The following is a 17,142-nucleotide window of genomic DNA, read 5'->3' on the forward strand; positions in this document are numbered from 1 at the left end:
TGTTGTTAGTTCAGTAAAAACACTTTCTAGGCTTTTCAAATTTCAGCTGCACTATGAAAAACTGAACGGCCAAGAACCAGGAAATGTGTGTTAGTTTTCACATAACACAGTTTACAGGGGCATTTTCAAACAAATTGCTGCATTATATCTAAAGGGGATGAGGATAGAAGGGAAGATTCAAAAATAGTATTTTCCACAGGAGCATCAAATACGCCCTTGAGAAATTAGTCATAGCTGAGCCACCATAGTATCTATCTATCACATCCTCTCTGGCAGCTGGAAGATCAGCAGGTGTGGATCTATTATCATTACTTGCTGGGCTTGACATTGACCGCTGCAACATTTGAAGTCTAGGACCACATAATTACTGGTTTCTGGTGCTGCAATCCACATCACAGACTGCAGCTTTGATAATTCCAGTGTAAGGAACAAACATGCCCTGTGCTATTACTGAGTGTAGGAGGGACTTTGCTCTGGGAACACAGATGGAAGGCCAAGTTAGGCTCTCAAACACAGGGAGCTGAGTTTACATATGCCAGGGTAGCAGCTGGCAGGAAATGATTCTTAATGCTGTGTTCTGTACACTTCACATTGAATTTCAATTAACTTACTAAAGTATCCTCATCCAAACTATGGCATGGCAGAAACTGATCATAAACTCAAATATAGCATGCAGTTTAGATGTGTTTTTCTTATTATTTTTATTACTATTATTTTAAAATTCAGATACTGACGAGTAAAAGTAAAAAAGAACACATTTAAAAACCTTCATTACTGCCTTCTCTGCCACAGAAACGGCACATCATAATACAATCATACAGATCAGAATAATAATGAAGAAAGAACACAAGCACAGTAAGCACCTAAGCAAAGCATCAAAAAGAAAGGAGAAAACAAAGGAATGGGGCATCAGGAAAGATTTCTTAGCTGTGGTTCCTGCATTCCTGGGACTTAGAGTTGATGACCCTTCAGGGTCCTTTCCAACCCTGCAATTCTATTATGATTCTCACACATGCCTCTGTGTGCTTCAAATGCCAGGGTGCTCCATAGCTTGCTTCTGTTCCATTGGCTTCAGTACTGTAAAAGCAGGGAGACAGACTAGCACTTACTCTGCCTGAGGAAGTGGAGAGGAAACCAAAAAAGAGGGAGGTTCCTTAGATTGCAGACCCAAGACCATATGGGGGTTTTCTCAAAATGACCATCAGTACTTTGCACTAGGTCCAGAAATAAATGGGGGAATGATGGTGTTTCTTGGCCAGGCACCAACAGTCGCTTACAGTAAAGGAGGAGCCGAGGGCAGTGTCCCACTGAAAACAAACTTGAAGAAAATCAGACATTGCCTTCCACGTTATGGAAGGCAGGTGGAAGGCTCTCCATACAAAGCAATGCCACACAAGGACCCAGGTAGCTATTGAAATGGGTTTCAGGGAACAATAATATATTCCACCAGCTTTCATACCACTCTGTGGCTGCTGTTGGCTATTCAACACTTAAAGGGAAGGAGTCTAGACCAGTGTCCCATCAAAAATAGTCAGGATAATTACTAAACAGCATGTGCATAATTACGTGAGAGCAAATCCAATGGATATCGAAAGAATTTACCCCAAATTATTTGTGACTAGAACTGTAGCCAAGGCCCTATTCAAGTGTTAGCTTCACTTATGTAATTCCATTTGTGTTAGGCTGAGAAAGGACAAGGCACTGCCCCACCCCACCCCCCGTTGAATTTTTGTGTGTGTCGGAGGGTAAACATCTGCATAAGGGAGCCAGTTGTACTCATGTAGACTCCCTGCACTATTGAGATCCTTGATCCATGTATGGAGGGATACACAGACAAGTGGAGGGATGCACAGACAAGGAGAAGAATGCAAACAGAGTGGGTGCAGTTACAATTCAACCCTGCTCTTCCTTACATCATATGTGGGGCACAATGCCTGAAGATGGCTAATGGGTGCAAAATAGGTGCATTTGTCAGAAAGTCAACAAAATTTGACTTTCAGCATACTGTCATCACCCTCCACACAGATTATGCAAAAATGAACACAATATAGTTGCTTTTCAAAGTATATGTTCCGCAATCTGATTAATAATTCATCTCCCCAAAATAAATTATTCAGATCTTTAAGCATCCCCACTTTAGGGCATTAATAAAAGGAGTTTCAAATCTTTTCAATCATATACAATTAGGTTCTTCTAAATCTTAATTATCTGCTTTGCGCAGAAGGCAGAAAGTAGTCTTCTCAAGCAAACATGGCATTCCTTTTATCCACTCTTCAGATAATTACTATAATTTTGCAATTATAAAACATAATATTGTGGAATCCTCCCTTGGTGACCAAAGATAAATGTTTGACTAATATAGCAACCTTATCACACAATTTCTAGAATGAAGACCTAGAAGACACTCTGAAGCCTCTTTCCATGTCATCTCGGAAGATAAACAATATTCACAGCAGCTTTCTGAGGTTGTCATGCACCTCCATGTTCAGATCTTTTATTCCCAGTACTGTGGAGAAGGAATAATATATTTAGAGGAATCTGCCAAAGTAAGCTGACAAATGAATATCTACTGTGCAGTGTGTGCATTAAAAAGTACTTTTCCATCACTGCCAACAATTGAAATTCACATCTTGAAGATAATGAGATAATGGCAGGTATAATTATACCTACAGAACCACCCATCCTTGATGATGTAGTTTGATGAAGAAGCGTACTATGCAGAATATACACTATATAAGGTCAGCTTCACATTCCTAGTCACATGTTTATGAATTTCTCAGACTAGCTTTTGACAAGCCACTAACTCTCAACCTAAACTACCCTGCAGAATTGTGAAAGGAATTGTGACTTGCTACAGAGTAATATATAGAAAATTAAAAGTACCTACAAGGGACACACTTGCATTCAATTTTTGTGTGTGGTCTCACATGAAACAACTCAAGCAATCCTCTAATTAAGGCATGAGGAATCTGTGACTTGCCAGATGTTGCCAAACATTCATTATCATTGACCATGCTGGCTAAGGCTGATGGGAATAGCCCTTCACCACCACCTGGGAAGCCACAAGTTTCTCACTCCTGTTCTAATTCCCTTTCACTGCCTTGAAAGTAGTACTGAGCCAAACATTCCACAGGTAAATTTGCATCCCAATTTAGAGGCAGACAGGGACTTCGCTTTACTGCTGCATATACCATACTGACTACTTCAGAAGAAGAGCATGATTAAAATGAGCAAATAACACATACATGCATATGCATATACATATACACTGGTGTCCCTTATTGCAGAGAGATTGTGATTATTTTAAAACTATTACAAAAGTTATATGGTTATAACAACTATGTGGATTTTGAAATCTCTCTGTGTCATAATCCAAAACAAACAGAATACCATTCCCCTGGGCTTGGCTGAGAGTGTAAGCAACAATACTCCAAGTTTGTAAAGTCACCTCTGAGTTTATTCAGCGGCCAACTGTTTAATGAAGCCATCACTACACATTCTTTCCACCCAGTCTGACAGGCCCAGGTACTTTTGCTTAAGGGAATGTGTAGGAGAAGATTGCATGTGTCACACTGAACATATCTCACAAGTTTTTCAATAATATGAAATACATGTGGGAGCCCACAACAAAATGTTGCAGTATATCTCCAGTGCTTTTGTCTAGAGCTCTAGCTAGTCTGGAACTGGAGTCTTGCAGTGGTGTTTGGGGCTTGCAGAGGACACCTTTTTGTCATTCTTTCTTTCCTACTGTGCTATATTAGTGCTAAAAGTTCAGGGCTGCTTGCCTGTATGGGCGGGCAGGCAGGCAAAAACAGTAAGAGTAAGAAAGATTTTCCCACCCTCATTCTAATATTTGCTTACAGAATACATATAGCTGTTAAGAGCTTAAACAGGCAATTTCTCTCTCTCAATTCAGCCAATTTTTGTGCTTTTAACACAGTTTCAACATTCTCCCCGGTACATAGGACTGGGTTGGAGAGAGGTAAAGGTGATGCACTTTCACAGAATGGAAACTATCTGGGTGGGCTGTTCAGAGGGAAGAGGGCAGGGGAAAGTACGCTGTCAGAAATGGGACAGGCTGTTCCGAGGGATGAAGAGAAGAGTCTTAATGTACCATTTATATGCTTTTTGGTACGTGAACAAATATATATGTGTATGTGAAAGTTTTAACACTTATCTTAAACTGAAGAGATTTTTGGGATGGGGATGTTAAATTCTAAAATGTATTTTAAGTGTGAAGAGCAGTAGCTGCATTTAAGTTATTTTTTTCCTGAAGGATAGGCCAAGTGATGATGCTGAAAATGTCCCAGCCAGACACCACTAAGCAATATTGATTTTTTTAAAAAAAGAAGAAAAGAAGCTAATCACCTTTTGACGGAGAGTAACTATGATAGATTTCAGCTTGAAGGATAATTTTTCAAAAAGCCATGTGCATCAGAAAAGCAGCTTATAATGAAAGTGTTTTCTCAACCATTAACAATAGCGATACTAGCACAGCACTTTAATTCTGAGTGGGTACTTAAACGGATCCTTTCTTTTTATTTGATTCAAAGCCAATATCCTGATGCAAAACAAACACACTTCCCAGATTTTCCTTCAATGAAACTGTTTTTTGGTGGTTTTGATTGATGTAAAAAAAGTATACGTGACAAGTCTGATAAAGCGACCAGTACAACAGGAAAACTGTGCCAGCCTAGGCCTATATCCTGTTTATACAGCCTCATGGTAATTGCCAAGCAAGCTGGGAGAGCTGCAAAGAAGATTCTCTATAGTTCAACCATATATTAAAAGAGCTCACTAGATGAAATCAGCTCATATTGGCGGAACTACTGAAAATGGCATCAAGGCGTAGTAGCTTCAAAGCCAAGTTGTTGAGCAATTTATAGTTTGAGGTACTAAAGTGGAAAAGAATGCAAAATCCAAGTTCTAATTACAAAAAGTCTTGTGGAGTCATTTCTATGTAGTACTCAACACCACAGAGTCTTGTTTTCAAATTAATATCTACTTATTAACCAAGTATTAAATCGGACACTTAAATTTCAGTCAGGAAGCAGCAGCACAGTGAAACAAGCATGAGTACAAAATGTACTGTCCATGGTACTGAAAGGCATAATGAACACAATAACTAGGTATACTGATGTAATTAGACATACTCATTTTCTTTCTGAACTTTATGACAGTCCTATCAGGATGTGTCCACATGGGAACCTTTTTCTCTGGCATCAACACAGTTTGCTCTCTGCAAGACTGAAGATGATGTTCCTCCCAAATGTTGCTTTACTGTCCCCATGCCTCCCGAGGGCTGAACCAATCTTAAAGTGCCGTTTCGTAGTGATATTTCGACCTTTTGCAACTGAAGTGCAATCCCTCGAGGTGTGATCTGACAAGCTACAATTATCTCAGCTTGCCCAGTGATGTGGTCTGCAGCATGTTTGGTGATTGTGTGTGTATCCCTGCCTCTCTGTGTCACTTTTTCCATAGGAATGGTGGGTGGCAAGCCATCAATCAATCTGAAGTTCTTGGAGTTTGAGAATTCCTGGAGTTAAAAGTGTAATGAGAGCTGTTATAGTTTAAAGACAAAAATTTATTGAAATTGACATATTGTTTTTCAAGTTCACCTTCAATTTGCCTTGAAATGAAAGAATTGCAGAGATAAGTGTGTGTGTAGCCACCTTGCCTAATAATAATAATAATAATAATAATAATAATAATAATACCCCACCCATCTGGCTCGGTTTCCCCAGCCACTTTTACATTTTAATAGTAAAATATCTAGCTTTTTAATTATTTTTTTAAGTAAGTGAAATTGACAAGGCTTTCCTGTCTTCACTGAGCGCATCCACAAAGTATAAGAAAATTTGCTGAAATGGATTATTTTTGTTTTTAAGAGTCATGAAAACACAGGCATGCTATCCATTAAGCCTATTTATCTAATGTGTTGCCTATTGCCTCTAAATAAAATATTTAGAAATTTAATGAGTCTACTATCATTTAGCATCAGGCCCAGACTCCGGGGCCCAGACTGATTCAAAACAGCTCCCTCTGAGCCCTTTTGGCAATCTGCTTTCCTTTTCCAAACTCATTGAAGATGAAGGGGGTGACAGAGTGGGGGTGGAGAAATCCAAAGGAGGCAGGATCTCTGATACAAGCATGAATGGCAGCATCCATGGGGGGGCCACCAGGGGGCGCATTGGAAGATGGTCGACAATAACATCTCTCCGACCCATATGAGGTAATTAAGAGGCTGATATGGGAGTATGCAGCCTCCCTTGCCCCCCCCCCAAGGGAATGGGGGGACTGCCTTGCCTGCTGTGTCCATAATTCACCCCCGGATTCGAAAGAAGGGGTGAGGGCACTTGGCATGAAGCCCTCGGGTGGGGTTGCTCTCCCAGACGCTGTCTCTGATTGCGCACTGGTTTGCATCAGCTCGAAATATATAATTGGATAAAGAAGCAAATGCACATACTTCAAGTGAAGATTGGGAGTAAAGACTGCTGATTAATGGGATCTCTGTGTGCGGAGCAACGGGCTGGACAATAAATCAAGTGGAGACTCATCATTAAAAGACTGGTATGTCGGACTGAAACGGAAAGGGGGGAGGAAAAAACTTTTTTTTTTTTGGTCTTATGTGAGTACCCAATAATCCTCCCTCCCAGAGAGAAAGAATCGTTGCAAATTACTAATCACAAGCAGGAGATTAAGAACTGTGTGGAAATAAATTATTGATCAAAGAGAGGACTGGTGGTAATATCGGGAATGGAAGGAAAGCTTTGTGACGCAGTTCCAAATGGAGATTTGTCAAGACAGGCCTGCCCACAGGAGGACGGGGGGAGGAGGACCGTGGTCATCGGAATGTGAATGTATGGTTATCGGAATGTGAATTTTACCTCGCAGGGCCCCCTGAGATACAGATTGGCAGGCCGGTGGAAATCAACGGACAGACTGTAGGAATGTTCTTTACGGAGGTGTGGAAATGGCGTCTGTCCTTTATGAAATATGGCTCTTGGAGAGTGTAAAATCCACACAGGACATGTTTGTTTTCAACCCGCTTGTGAAGATTATCAGAGATCACAAAGAAAGGAACATATGATAACAACAAGAAGATGAGGAAAATAATAAAGAGACTATCTGGACAGAACTGGACAGAACTGGACAGAACTGTGAAATTAAAGCAGCAGCAAGAGTGATGTTTGGATCCCTTTCGGAGTGCAAAGTATGGGTACCCCCAATAAAATTGTAAAAAAAATTGGCTGTATAATTTGGAACTAATGTGATTTGGAATTAATGTGATTTGATTGGCCTGTTAATAAAAATTATTTTTTTTAAAAAAAAGAATGGCAGCATCCATGGACATTGGGAATGATGGAAAATCATATTTCTGTAAAACAATCCGTTAGCACATAAAGAAGAATAAACAAATAGCTTTATTATATTTTGTACTGGCATGAAATGTGGCAATCTCAGTGTCTGTTGTCTCTGAATCTCCCATAAAATGTGTATTGCGTTCCCTCCCCCTCAGATGAGTGTTCCAGTTTGTGTTGCTTTCCTTTAGAAGTCATCAGTTGCTGCTGGGAAGGGCAGTGCTATTTTGACAACCATTCTCTACAGAGGAAACAAAATGAGGCTGGAAAAGCAAACAAGTATTTTGGACATACTGTCTGTACAGTTTCACATCACACAAAGCATTATTATCTTTTCAAAAGCTGTTTGCCTGATTTTTCTTGTTCTCCCTAAGAAAAACTACTGAGCTGCTTTGAAATTTCTCCATATAATGTAACCTTCTTATAAAGAAAAGAGTATTCACTCATTGTAGGCACTGTAATGAATGCCACCACTTTTTACATGCATAGAGAACATCACTCGATACCTTTTCAGCAGCTTTCTGTTACCAGATTTTTCTTCAAGTAACTGACTTCTTGCTTACACAAAAACGTAAAAGTATAAATTCAAGCAGTCTTCCTGAGCTGCTGATTTCTCAGCAACAATTATATGTCAACTAAGGAGATAATTCACAAGCAGTTGTATTGTTTTTTCCAAGCATAAATGATGGAGGAATCTTTCGTGGTGCATTTTTTAAAAAGTTCCTATTTCATATGCAACTTAACATAAACAGTTAAAATTATATAAACAGTATCTGGTTGACCACTGTGGAAAACAGGCCTTTGGTCTAATGCAGCAATGAACTTCATATGTTGTTATAATTCCCCCAAATCCACCACAAAAACAAGTTTCAGGTTTTAGACATTAAATCCCCCGATCTTGCACTGGCTTGGACTACTTTTCATGAACATTGGCTAAAGTTGACCAGAGCAAATAGTGCAATTATATGCATGCAAAATACATGCATGAACGATGATGTAAACAGATCTGACTATTATTCAGAACTGAGCCTTAACATTCTTTTAAAGGAAGGGTTGATGAAATGAACTGATTGGTCCTGAAGAAAGCCAAGAGAGGATAAATTACCCATGTAGCATTATTATAATGTAGTGCATTTTAGAGGCCAACCTAACTAACTGACCTAGCGGCTGAGAATTGTGATATTGCTATTTTACAACTCATCACTGCAATTAACATGATTGCTAATTACTTAATACCCCATCTTTCAGGGTAAGCTCTACTAAGGTGGTTTACAAAAAACAAAAACAAAAGATAAATGTCCATTTAAAATACAGTTAAAACAAAGCAGCTACAACAACAAACCTGAATAAAATCAATAAAGATTCAATAAAAAAAGGCTGACCAAAACAAAAAGTCAACAGAGGTTTGTTTGCTTTAAAATATACACCCTACATCATGTTTCTTCAAAACATAGCCTTAGGGACACATCACTATATACCTATTTCACAGGACAGGGATTTGAGGCGAGACTTAACAACTCACACATAGAATGTATTCCTACCTGAACAAAAGTCCCAGCAGTGGCTTTTCATATTAAGAATACTCCTTCAACCTTAAAAACACTTTTTTACAAGTATAATAGCGGAAAGCAGGATTTTCCAAGCCATGCGGAGTTATCCAACTCAGACTTAGAGTTATCCATCCCTGCTCAGCATAGGGCAGGGACAAATTTGTTGCCCTCCATATACTGTTGGACTACAGTCTCCAGCATCCATGGCTATTGGCAGTGACAGCTGGGCCCGATGGGAGCTGGAGTTCCACAACATCTGGCAAGTCACAGGTTACCCACTCCTGGCTCAGAGAATAGAAACCTACTGAATTTACTTGAATTTAATGCACACATTTTTTGGGGTCAAATTATGTCGCAAAAATTAGGGTGCACATTAGATTTGATGGTGCCAGCAAATACTTCGTTGGTTTCAAGAATTTGAAAATTGAGGTGCGCATTAGATTTGATGTGCATTAGATTCACATAAATCTAGTATTATTTCTATAAGCCTCCCCAATTCGCTTTTCTATTGCAATCCTGAGCAATACTGACTGATTCAATGGCATCCTTCGGCGAGTGCTGGCAGATTCTCCCTAGGACAAGATTCAAGAGCTACTGATGCTGAAGAGATACGGTGAAAAGTTTGTTTTGGAGTCAATAACAATGGGTAAACATCTTTAGTTATCTGGCTTTACGTACTTGGGCCTCACGCAGATAGCTTGTTTTCTAGGTCTAGCTTTGGAAAATGGATATTTGCCTCCTGGAATTCCACAGCTAAGCAAACATGTGGTTTCTCACTTTCTATCTGGGGTGAGGAACCTGTGGCCCTCCAGATGTTGTTGGATTCCAGCTCCCATCCGCCTCAGCCAGTAGGCATGGATGGTAACATTTGGAGAACCACAGGTTCCCCACACACTGCCTTATCCACCAAGAGGACAAAGGAAGCTTTCTTTTTAGTCAAGGCTGATCGCCGAAGAATTGATGCTTTTGAATTATGGTCTGGAGGAAACTCTTGAGAGTCCCATGGACTGCAAGAAGATCAAACCGATCCATTCTGAAGGAAATCAGCCCTGAGTGCTCACTGGAAGGACAGATCGTGAAGCTGAGGCTCCAGTACTTTGGCCACCTCATGAGAAGAGAAGACTCCCTGGAAAAGACCCTGATGTTGGGAAAGATGGAGGGCACAAGGAGAAGGGGACGACAGAGGACGAGATGGTTGGACAGTGTTCTCGAAGCTACAAACATGAGTCTGACCAAACTGCGGGAGGCAGTGGAAGACAGGAGTGCCTGGCATGCTCTGGTCCATGGGGTCACGAAGAGTCAGACACGACTAAACGATTAAACAACAAAGTATACCCTATTTTCTATTATGCTTCAATGTCTATTTAAATAACCTCTTTTATCTTTTCTACTACATAATGTGACGATGGTTTTAAACCTTCAGTGCCTGCCTATGAACTTAAATGTTCTTGTTTTACTACCAAGTCGTGATACAAAGGTATTTTGGTTTGTAAGAGAAACTGAAGCATTTTCAAAGGCCTGAAGGGCTAAAAAGAAAGCTCATTTTGGGTGATGATAAGCGGTAACAGCTATTTAGGATCTTTAAAATTATTTCAATATTTTAAAGCAGGAAACATCTGAGATTGTACTTGCATTGAAGAACAAATGCTGTGCATAAAGGAGGTTTCAGGCTCAATCCCCAGCATCTCCAGACAAGGCTGGAAAGACCCAGGCAAAACCCTGGACAGCTGTTGTCAGGCAGTATGGACAGGAACTGAGCTGGCTGGAGCAATGGTCTGACTCAGTACAAAGCAAATTCTTATGAATGAGGTTAGGAGAAATCCCTGCTTGACCTACAGTATGCACCTGAATGGACAAGAATGTAAGGGGGGGGGGAGCAAAAATGCAAAAGGAACTAAAACGGTCCACATAATTTATTCTGTTGCCCTTCACACTAGCTCCCCAGGTTGCTTTAATAAATATTCAAGCAATTAGGAAATAACAAACCAATACTGATTGAATCAGGGTCCACAGTCCATAAAGAATCTAAGCTGGGGAAACAGGTCTCACTTGGTATTTAATCTGCAAAGGCTCTTGCTAACACCCTGGTCTAGAACTGAAGAATTAACATCTTAACACAAAGGTGAATTTTTGCAACCTACTTTTATTTCTCTGAGAATAATATGAGAACTCAAAAGTATTAACGTACAATCAAGTAAATTGTTGCCCTTGTCCTCATTACTCAAAGTAAAATACTGCCTGCATAAATTTCTTGCATTTCTGATTGAAAATAAGAAAGCTATCACATCATAGCAAATTCCTGTAAATCCAATTCAGAAGCCACTGAGCTGACATCAAAATGTTCTGATTAGAAATTGCTTACTGTAGAACTAAGTACGCTCTGCGGATTTGCCAGTAGTTTGGTTATGTACAGATAAAAATTTCCAGTTATATTAATCCTCCCAGACAGAATTCAATATTACATTTACAAAGCAAAGAATAAACTTCAGCTAGGATACAAACAATATTGTAAGTCCATCAGTATTTTTCATGCTAAACTTAAGGAAGCAAGTTTATTTTACAGCAGTCACATGACTAGTTCAAGCTCCAAAATCTTGAATCACCAGGAGTATAACTATTCCAGTATTGGGAAGAAAAGCATTAATCCATAAAATTGGCATAATAATTGTTTATTTCATCCAATCGAGATGATTTCTGTACTGAGTGGTATATTGGAGGCCTTACAGTGGAGGAAAAAAGGACTAGCAAAGACCACTGGAGGATATTTAGGTTGACCCAGGCCTTAATGCATCTGATGCACAGAGCAAGTGATGATATTGTCATTCCTGTTGGGCATGTCATGCCATAATCTACTGGGTGTTTTTTTATGTTTATTAAGACCAGGGTCCAAAGGGTCACACATTCTCTTTCTGCTGCAGTTCTCCACCCCATCTTGCAGCCAATTAAAGCCACCCAGGTGGTGAGGAGACCATCCAAAATGGCACTGCAAGAGGCACAAAAGGAAAAATAATTCAAAACCACCGCTGCTTTGCACATGCCTACCAGTATGAATGCACTGTTATATTTTTACCAGCTCACTGTATTGATCAATGAGTGATATTCACTTTGTGACCCTTTGATAAAGGAAGGCATTTGCTGGTAGAACAGGGGAGGCATGTTCTGCCACCACCCCTCACAGTCCCCCATCCTTCCCCTATATTTGCTCCAGACGGTTCCCCAATCCTCCAGAACAGATTTTGGAAGGCAGGGGAAGGGAGATTGCTACAACTTGCCTCTCTCCCTATTCCACTGACAGGTACCTTCCATCTGTGGAGGTACAACAGCTAGATATGACCTTCCATCTTAAAATCAAGATAGCAAACTTACTACGGCTACAATTCTATATACACTGAACTGGGAGTAGCATATACAGAATTGTAAATACCATTAACCCGTCGGCAGGGGAACATTAAAACTGAAGCAATGAGTAGCTTTACTGCTTTACAAATAAATGAAAATGGGTTTGGAAAAAATGAATAATTATAGATCAGCAGTATCTAGTTTGAAAAAAAGCTTGTTGTTTTATGCAGTACAGTTCCCCAAAACTATGCCGCTGATTTGAATGTGACCTTACCATAATTTATCATCTGTATCAGCATCCTGAATGAAAAAGATAACTAACCTTATTTTACAAGTAATGGAAATGTGTGTTTATAACATGCCAGCACCTGAAAGGGAAAATATTAACAGCATTCAAAATATTTATTTTTCAGCAGCTTCCAAGCTGTATGATATGGATTAGTCATGGCACTTTACTTTAATCACAAAACTTCTCAGGCCTCTCTTCAGCACAGCATTTCAGTGAGTCTGAATTTGGCCCTCACCCATCCCCTCCCAACACTTACTGCAATTGCTTGACCCTGCAGTAATGTAAATAATTCTGGTTGGTCAAAAGTCCCATCACCTATATATTTATTACTATGTCTCTTTGTCCTCCAGGAGTGAGAGGCCTGAATTCATCTTCATATCAAATTTCAAAAGGGTAGAGGTCATACATTCTATTAAAGGTTTTATTTTCAAAAAGAGAGATCCTGTTTTAAAAGATAATCCTTGGTAAATAACATTTTAGCTACCATGCGTATGGTACGCAAGCAAGCCTGCATGAGTCTCTTTTATTTATTTTACTTCTAAAAGTGCTTCATCATGTTTTTGCCACAAGGCACCAACACCAAATATACAATTTCTAAAATCTAAATCAAGCACACATGGCAGGCAGGAAAACAACATATAGAATAATTTAAAGAACAAGCAAAAGCAATAGAACCACCCATTTCAGCACTTTAGTTCTAAATGACTGATAAAATTAGATAAGTCTCTATCCTGCTAGTGGGAAACAAGATGCTGGACTAGATAGGTCTTTGATTTAATATTCCCCTTGTATTTCCACACAGCACCTGAATTCTTATACAGTGGTACTTCGGGTTAAGAAGTTAATTCGTTCTGGAGGTCCGTTCTTAACCTGAAACTGTTCTTAACCTGAAGCACCACTTTAGCTAATGGGGCCTCCTACTGCCACCGCACCACCACCGCACGATTTCTGTTTTCATCCTGAAGCAAAGTTCTTAACCCGAGGTACTATTTCTGAGTTAGCGGAGTCTGTAACCCAAAGCATCTGTAACCCGAGGTACCACTGTAACAAGGTGGTATGATGGACTTCCTTGGGCAACTGGTTCCAAAGCTGCATTGCCACCACTGAGTAGGTCTTGCTCGAAGTTCCACAAGGTTTTGCAACATGCAATGAAGTAACTATTCACACAGCCTATGAATGATGAATGAACTCCATTTGGTTACATTTTGAGACCCCAGATTTGTATAAATGAACAAGTGGCTCCAAGATTCCTATGAGAACAGACTGATGAAACATCTTCCAGGAAACAATAGCAGTCTAAGAGTTCTGTGGCAGCTTCTTTCCCTGCAACTGCAACTGACTTCCTTTCAGATAGGTGAGCCTCAGGTAAATGGTGATCATGAAGGAATGCCAAAACATTTTAAAGGCCAATTTCAATGCTACTTTACATAGTGGCTGGTTCCAAATCCTGTGCAAAATTCTGTCTCAATAGATGTAATTTTGAAACATGCTACACATGGGAAGCAGGGGATTACATCTAGGAGATTTGCTGCCCAAGATGTTTCTGATCTAGAAGAAAGTACAAAGGAAGTCAAGTATGGAGGACATGCGTTGGGCAAAAGAAGGATCTTTGTTAGATTATTTCTTGGTTTTAAAATACTGCATTGGTAATGGTAAAATTCTCCTCACCATTTAGCAGGTTGATACAAAAGTTGACCAGTTGTCTGAATAGCTGCAAGCTGCAAGTGCACCAAAATATTTATGTATATTCACCCAAGACTGCAAGAGGAGCTCCAATGAGTTACACTGCTAAGAGGCACTGTAAGGGTATTTGAGCCCCTGTACCAGACCCATCAGACAAATTGTATTCCCAATTAGTATGGGACAATAACCATATACAATGATTTGTAATTTTTATCTGGTAAAAAACAGCACAATATAAAAATGGCATGTTACTTTATATCTTAGTTGCATTTTCTGTTAAGAAAGAAATAGGAATGAAAGACATCCCCACCCCCAAAAAAGGTAGTGACAATAATCCCCAGGTATTCATCCCTGTCATTATTGCAATCCCAAAATTCACAGTTTGTAAAATGACCAGCCAAACATTCCCAGAGAGGCAATCTCACACTGCAGCTGACAGCTCAACTGGCTGCTTCTGCACTTTAGAATATATAGCCAGGGCTATTTTCTTATATTTGCAAGATAAGAGTGATATCAACTCCATTTATGAATGAGATTGAAAATAGTCCTATGGGAACTGAAATATTTGAAGATGCAGACCAAACAGGGAAAACAAATAAAGAGATGTCACGCTATTGAATATGATGAACTGCATGCAGAGGAGATAGATAAGATACACAGCTGAGAAAATAAGTGAACTGGGCAAGGAAAACACAACAGGCAAATTAATATGTGGGTATCTGAGTACTGGGTTTATGCTTAGGATAACATAAGCCTAACACATAAGTAGAGGAAAGATGCATTTTGCGGTTCCTTTTACATCTATGTTAACTGATGCCTAGGTTGTTTTCCAAATGATATACCTTTCCTCTATCCCATTCCTCTGTGAAAATAAAACAGGGAGAAATTCAGATATCCACAGTTCAGCCCACTGTTACGTACCACATACCCTCCCATCATATCCCAAATTCCGAAATAGCCAGAAAGGAATAACTGTGTGAACTGGGGGTGGGGTGGGGTTACCTAATTTAATCTCCACATTTTCTGTGTGCCAGGTAGAGAAAGAAAAGTTCCGGGCAGTGGATGAATTGTGGTGGTTTCTGCCCCCCCCCCATCTGCTTTTTTAGTGGTCTCAGAGTGGCATCAGAGGAAAGGAATCACCAGCCCTTGGGTCAATTGTGACACTCTCCACAGGCCATACCTGATCTCTATAGACTCAATTCACACCACACTTGAGTGGTTTTACAGGGTTGGAATCTGTCCTTGAATCTGTTCCTCTTGCTTTGTCTGGATGGCGGGTGGAGGGGTGTGGAAGTGTCTGCAGATCTACCTAAAATTTTACCTCTGGCCCCAGTCACAGCTGGCAGGCAGCTCCAGGAAGGATTGTACACCAGAGAATGTGGTTACACATTAGGTGGAAAAGGCCCCCACTCCTGCTTTGCCAAACTGGAGAAAAAGTAAACTTGCTTATAGAGCAGGTGCAGCATTTTTACCATAAAATAAGAGCCAAAACTAGTTTACAGTGCTTGCAGTACTGTTGCTGGGGAAATAAGCATATCCAGCAGCATCAGGGATAAGGTACAACAGAATACGGCTTGCTGTTATCTTGCCCTTAACCCCCCTCCCCTCTTTCTTCTCAACAAGTGCTGTTGCTTTTGCTGCCACTATATAGCTCTATAACTGTCCAATTAATATCTCTGGCCCAGCTGTAGAACACATTCCTCCTTCCATCTCCACCACCTCCCAGTGGAAAAGTTACCTGCAACAATGTAGGAAAAGGGAGAAAGGGACATGTCTGCAAGTTGCCCCTGTACAGCCACACTGCATGCATGGGTGTTCCAGGGCCTGTTGCTCAGGTGCACGTGGTGCCATTCTGAGAATGCTCCCTCCTCCTCCTGCTGCTTGCTTTTATACCAACAGTTAGGACGTGCATCCATTCCTCCCCAGCAAAAAAGAGAAATAAGTGGAGAATGTGTGCTTAACTTACATTTCCATTGCATTCTCTACTCTGCATCTCAGTACAATGTGGAATCCCTGTTATCTCCTGAACACAGGCTGCTTCACTGTTTTGGAGGGCAAAATAGAGCATTGACACTAACTGACAGTTGGTTCCTATCTCATACACCTCCTGTCCGTATTAACTTAGTATTCTTAGTCTGAAGTTCAAAGGTTCTCAGGAATGGGGAGAGGTAAACATTTCCTGTCTTTGTTCTACTGAGGCTTCTTGACAAGACCCCCTAACCCCTGGAGATCTCCCATGACTGTACACCTGCTGGTGTAGCTATAAGGCATCCAAGGCTCTGAAGCCCAGGGCTAATAGTCAACTCACATGATTTCTAGAGAACTAATACCTTTCATCATAAATCTGAAGCTGCCTAGCAAAAGGGCTACGTTTGGGTGCAGAGGGTTAATACCCAAATGCTACTGCATATAGCTGGCTTTTAAAAAGTGTACATCTCTCTTTCTCTCTCTTTATGAAAGTGCACTTGTACCGCTCAGCAGCTTATATTATCACCTCCTCTCTAGGGAAAAAGTTTCAGTGATCAACTTTCCATATCCAGTAAGGATCATGTGTGTGTGTGTGTGTGTGTGTACACAGTACATCGAACCAGCTTCTGCTAAGTACATGTCACTTGCATTGGTTTTCTCCACCGTCCACAAAATGGAAAGCTGGGCCTTCATGAGAAAATTGATAAATGCCAGCTTTTAAAATGTAATAGCCTGACAACCTTGAGTTTGATGAAAATTAAAAAAAAAAAAATAAGCAGCTAACATTGTAAAAATACTTTTCATCACAAGTGAAATATGCTCAGCAGAAACTTTGGCATGCCATCCGGTGCTTTAGATACCAGCTATAAAATAAAACCATTTGTCTTTTTAGCTGGACAGGAATGCCCTTCAGAGAATGGCAAAACTATTGCTTATAAACATTACTCATATA

The 17,142-nt window shown here is 40.2% G+C and overlaps 1 protein-coding gene and 1 long non-coding RNA gene across 5 annotated transcripts in view; both read right to left on the reverse strand.

Moving 5' to 3' along the window:
- The window catches only part of PRKN (parkin RBR E3 ubiquitin protein ligase), a 610,775-nt gene that overhangs the window by 452,488 nt on the left and 141,145 nt on the right, over positions 1-17,142 (reverse strand). The gene's annotated exons all lie outside the window — the stretch shown is intronic.
- On the reverse strand, positions 7,407-12,572 carry LOC310759092. The gene is made up of 2 exons (XR_014546209.1): positions 12,525-12,572; positions 7,407-7,602 (listed from the first exon to the last, which is right to left on the reverse strand). It is a non-coding gene; the product is annotated as an uncharacterized lncRNA (long non-coding RNA).

This window comes from Podarcis filfolensis (genome assembly GCF_964270895.1).
Source record: "Podarcis filfolensis genome assembly, chromosome: 3".
Taxonomy (NCBI): Eukaryota; Metazoa; Chordata; class Lepidosauria; order Squamata; family Lacertidae; genus Podarcis; species Podarcis filfolensis.